Here is a 5,587-nt window from a genome sequence, read left to right on the forward strand (position 1 = left end):
CCTCAATACTCAGTATAGGAGATACTAATCGATGGTAAACACAGTCTTACCGTTACAAGGATCCTATATACCACAGAGCTCTCTATTCGAATTTCTTCTGTGTGAATATTTCCATTTGTACTTGCTGATGTGCTCATAACTGTTAGTTAAGGAAATATTGTTACAGTTCACTATCCGTTGTTCTCAATAGGATCAACTTCTTAATAAATCAATATTAACTGAAATGCCCCACACTGAGTATACCTTCGCAGATGTGTTTGGAGCCCCTGCACTGTGTGTCAGGGCACTCGAGATCATTTAGATGGGTGGCTGTCAGCAAGTCCCTGTTGTACGGTCCCTGTCACCAAGGCATAGACCATTTGCTACAACTCTGTCACCATACTGGAAGCATTGCTTTTAATGCTTATTTGTTTTGAGAGAGGGAGAGAAAGAGAGAGAGAGAATCCCAAGCAGGGTCTAGTCCGTGCTGTCAGTGCGGAGCCAAAGCCGGGGCTGGTCCCAGGAACCATGAGATCATGGCCGGAGCTGAAATCAAGTGTCCCACTTTCTACAGGCTGAGCCACACAGGTGCCAGGAAACATTTGTTTTTCAATTTCTATTTTAGATGCAATTAAAGAGTTGACTCCAATAAGAAAATAGTACTAGGAATTCAGGTCTACAGTCTGGTTCTAAATGGACTGTCTTCACAGCCCTGTCAAATCCAAGTTGGTCAACATGTTGCTATCAGAGCGGGTATTGATAAAACTAAGACTAAGACATAAAAAGAAATTTCAGAAGTGATTAAGCAATTGGTAATTAGTATTAAAGGAACAGAATTTTAGATTTTCACAGAATTCTCTCTTTTCTTTTTAAAGTGTATTTATTTTTGAGAGAGAGGGAGAGAGAGAGAGAGAGGGAGAGAGCACACAAGCTGGGGAGGGAGAGAGAGAGTTTCAAGCAGTCTTCTGAGCACAGAGCCTGACGCAGGCTTGATCCCACGAACCATGAGATCATGACCTGAGCTGAAACCAAGAGCTGGACACTTAACAGACTGGACCACCCAGGCACTCCAGGGATGCCCAGAATTCTTTATGTGATGGGTTGGATTACATTATAGCTTGTCGCTAAAGGAAACCTTGAAGTATATTCTGTTCTTCGTTTATTCAACCAGCACATTTGTTAAGTATTTACAGAAGCTATTTATTTTCTTTTGTGACTCTTTATCTTGCACACAGAAGTGCTGGCTAACATAACAACCACAGACTATTGAAGAAGGGGACCCCTGGGCAGCTCAGTCGGTTAAGCGTCCAGCTTTGGCTCAGGTTATGATCTCACGGTTCTTGGGTTTGAGCCCCGCATTGGGCTCTGTGCTGACAGCTCGGAACCTAGAGTGGCTTCCGATTCTGTGTCTCCCTCTCTCTCTGCTCCTCCCTGCTCACACTCTTCCTCTCTCTGTCAAAAATAAATAAAAAACATAAAAACTTAAAAAAAAAACTGGAAGGAAAAATGCAGAATTCATGGGTCCAACTTTCTGATTTCATTAACAGCAAACTGAGGCCCTGAGAAATAGGTGGTTTTTGAGGTTCACAGTGTAAATAATTGACAAAACTGTGGGGTTTTTGTATTGCACTTCTTTTCACTCATCAGTACATTGTCCTAATCAATACTCTCTCCATGGTATGCCTTTCTCCCTGGGGTTTTCCATCCAGAGAACTCTTTTCCTTAACAAAGGTTTCTTCTAGATTCTAGAATATGAACCAATGAAATGGTAGAGGGCTGGGTGAAAACGGGAGACTTTGATAAAAAAAAATACAGTCATTCTAATATGAGGCGCCTGTGAACCAGCCTTCAGGAGACAATACTGTCCAGTTTTGTGGCTCATGTCTGAAAGATGGTGATGGTGGGTTTCTAATGTGATGGGAGAGTGTGTGAGCGTGAGTGAGCCTGTGAGTGTGCAGCACTGTGGCTCCTCTCTCCAGCAGAAATTCGAGGTCATTCCTGCCTCATAGGCATCCTCAAACCCTATTTCAGACAGAACGAGAATGGTGTCCAGTGGGAGGTTTGGCAACTCTGCTTGGTTCTGGGCTGGCCTGGGGCCGCTGGGTCACCGTGTGTCTCTGTGACCTGCAGGAGCTCCTGAGGGACACTGCCTGCTACGTGACCTTGAACTCTCGGAAGCAGAACAGTTTGATCATTTCTAAATATTAGAAAGAGAACCATCTGGAAACCTGACATTGCATAGATCGGGGACTGGGCACAAGTATGGAGAGGCAACATTTAGTTTAATATAAACAAGATTTTTCTGGTATTTAGAATTTTATAAAAAAAAAACAACCGAGCTTCCTTGTGTAGTCAAGGATTTGGCACCTTTGAAAGGCTGGGGCATCTGGGGGGCTCAGTCGTTGAGCAGCCGACTTCGGTTCAGGTCATGATCTTGCAGTTGGTGAGTTTGAGCCCCGTGTTGGGCTCTGTCCTGACAGCTCGGAGCCTGGAGCCTGCTTTGGATTCTGTGTCTCCCTCTCTCTGCCCCTCCCCCGTTCATGTTCTATTACTCTCTGTCTCAATAATAAAAAAAATGTATAAAATTTTATTTAAAAAGGCAAGGAAACTTTCGATTAGGGGATGCTCTGCACTGGGTGGAGGTTCTACCTGACAGCTTCTCTCCATCCGCCTTCGCGGTGTGTGACTAAAGCCGGTCCCTGTCCCAGGACGGTGGAGGGGGCCGCACACCAGGCACAGGAAGTCACCTGGGGGGGAGGCAGGGAGGAGGCAGCTCTGCTGTGGTTTGCACGCGCTGGGAGCAGCTTCACTAACCCGCAGGCAGAGAAGCCAGCTCGTGGACACTCCTTCCGGCTCCAGGGTGACAAGACGCCCGGCTGCGGGCCAGCAGGGGCACGTCTGACACACACAGATGAGTTCCCGCAGAGTCCTGCGGACCGGAGGAGAGGTGGGATGGCACCACAGTTGTCTCTGTGCGTCGCTGATCTTCAGTTACCCCGGGGCTGGCCTGTGAGAGCCGGAGCCTTATGCTCCTCCCACTGAGCGGACTCCCCCAGTGGCCAGGCCGGCGCTGGTCGTTGGCAGAGTCGCAGCCCTGCCTGGGACGTGCCCAGGTCCCGGTTCTGCAGCGCTGCTGAGCGGGGGGAGTCTGGCCACCGGCCTCCTGTCCGGAACCCCCTCAGTTAGTCATTTGGCCAGCCCACCTGCACTGAGACCGGGCTCTCTGCCTCTCTCCCTTTTTTTTTTTAATTTTTAATGTTTTTATTTATTTTTGAGAGACAGACTCAGAGCATGAGCAGGGGAAGAGGAGGGTCAGAGAGAGAGGGAGACACAGAATCCGAAGCAGGCTCCAGGCTCGGAGCTGTCAGCACAGAGCCCGACTCGGGGCTCGAACCCACGAACTGTGAGATCATGACCTGAGCCAGAGTCAGACCCTTAACCCACTGAGCCACCAGGCGCCCCCTCCCTATCTTGTAATCACGTATTTTACTCAGGTTATAGTAATACGCGATGTTATGTAATATTGCACTACATATTTGCATATGTTATACTACAATATTATATATTAAGCTATAACACCAGATCAACTCTACCGCCCAAAGAATGTGGAAGTGCCATAAAAAGAAGCTAACAGATCTTTGCATTGGAGCTCTTTTTTTTATTTAGAAATTTTTTTTCTGTTTTTTATTTATTTTTGAGAGACTGAGAGAGACAGCATGAGCAGGGGAGGGTCAGAGAGAGAGGGAGACACAGAATCCGAAGCGGGTTCCAGGCTCTGAACTGTCAGCACAGAGCCCGATGGGGGACTCAAACCCACGAACCCTGAGATCATGACCTGAGCCAAAGCTGGACCTCGACCGACTGAGCCCCGGGCGCCCCTGCATTGGAGCTCTTGAGGGTAAATGGACTGGGACGCCAGCCCTTTCCTTCCCACCGAGGAACTTCTGCGCGTCCACTCGCTGGTTGGTAATGAGGAAGGTCGTGGGGCGTGCTGGAGACCAATGGGCGCGCTCCGAGGGGGCCGGCTGGTGAGGCCTGAGGGCTTGTTTGGAGACCTCGTCACCCACCCAGGTTTCCGCTGGCCCCAGCTCACGATTTTGTCAGGGACAGACAGAAGGTCCAGGAGAACCTCTGACTTCTATTCAGCCATTTGTTGTGAAACTAAAAACCCTGTGTCCTTGACAACTTAACTTATAGTCTCTGTGGTTTTCTTTCTGCTCTTCTTCATCTTCTCTTTTGTTCCCTTCCAGATCTTTCTTTTTTTTTTTTTTTTAGATTTTATGTCTTATGTCTTAGTAGTAGTTTTAGGCTCATAGCAGAATGGGGAGGAAGGTACAGAGATTTTGCACCCACCTGCTGTCCACCATATGGACGTCCATGCCCACTGTCATTGCCCCCACCAGGCGGGACAATGGCTACATGGCGGAGCACACAAGGCCACGCCGTCACCAGCCCAGGCACGGTGTGAGTCAGGTCTTCTCTTGGTGGTGCTCACCTGTGTGGGCGCGGACCCCTCCCATGGTGCCTGACCCCCACCTTGCACAGTCTCTCTCTCCCGGCTTCTGGTCTTCCTGGGAACTTGCATCTGGCCCTGTCTTGAGCCACACACATTTCTGACGGCCTGAGTGTCCAGCCCACCAGGAGCCCGAGAGAATCATGTTCAGTGGAGCCTTTGTGTCTCACTGTAAACAGGCAAATCATTGCCAGAATGATTGCTTTGGCTCTTGTGATTCTTGTTTAACACTGTGCTCCACACAAGCCTCGTGAGTCCATCATAGTCATCAGAGGGTCTCTGCCGTGTCACATCTCCAAGTGGCTGCAAGTGAGAGACGGAACAACAGACAGGGAGAAAAAGATTGAGATAGACAGACAGAGATAGAAAGATGGAGAGACGGGGAGACAGAGGATATCAGCGATACATTTTTAGTTCACCCCGCATCTGAAGCCACTGTGAAGAGTGACAGGAAATGTACTAGTACACCTTGGCCCTGTAAGTGCAGACGATCAAGCAAGATGATCTTAAAATCTCTGCCTGGCTGATGCATCAGGCTGCCTTTTCTCCCCTGAGACCAAATGCTGAATTCCATGTGGTATGGGCTCCAGTCACTGTGACGTATGTGACTTTACCTTCCACAGAGGCTTTATTCCTTGATTGACAAGAAAGAGAGGGTTTTCCAGCACTTGATGAATAGATCTTTCTTTAAGCTGCTCCTTCAAGTGGCAGGATGTGCGTCTTCCCCCAAACCATATGTGAGCAGGTAGGGACACGTTCCTCAGACCCCGCCGAAGACGGACGGATGCAAGCTGGAATTCTTTCCGAACAGGCGCATTTGCAGCTCACTGGAGAAACAGGCATCTGGAGGGAGGGGCAAACATCCGGTCTTATGAGAGTCTCCAAAGCATCTGCGAGGGAAGACGGATAGACGTGACACAGGGCAGCGGCCCCCCATGCCCAGCTGAAGGAGCAGGGGCTCCGTGCACCTGTGCCCCACGGGGTCTGCTGGCTCCACGGCCAGGGGCAGCAGATGTACCAGCAGCCCCTCCCCCGCTCTCTTTGGGCGGAACTTTAAGGCTGTTATGCATGGAAAGCACACGCTGAAATAGTGCA

Source organism: Suricata suricatta, chromosome 4, assembly GCF_006229205.1.
Source record: "Suricata suricatta isolate VVHF042 chromosome 4, meerkat_22Aug2017_6uvM2_HiC, whole genome shotgun sequence".
Classification (NCBI taxonomy): Eukaryota; Metazoa; Chordata; class Mammalia; order Carnivora; family Herpestidae; genus Suricata; species Suricata suricatta.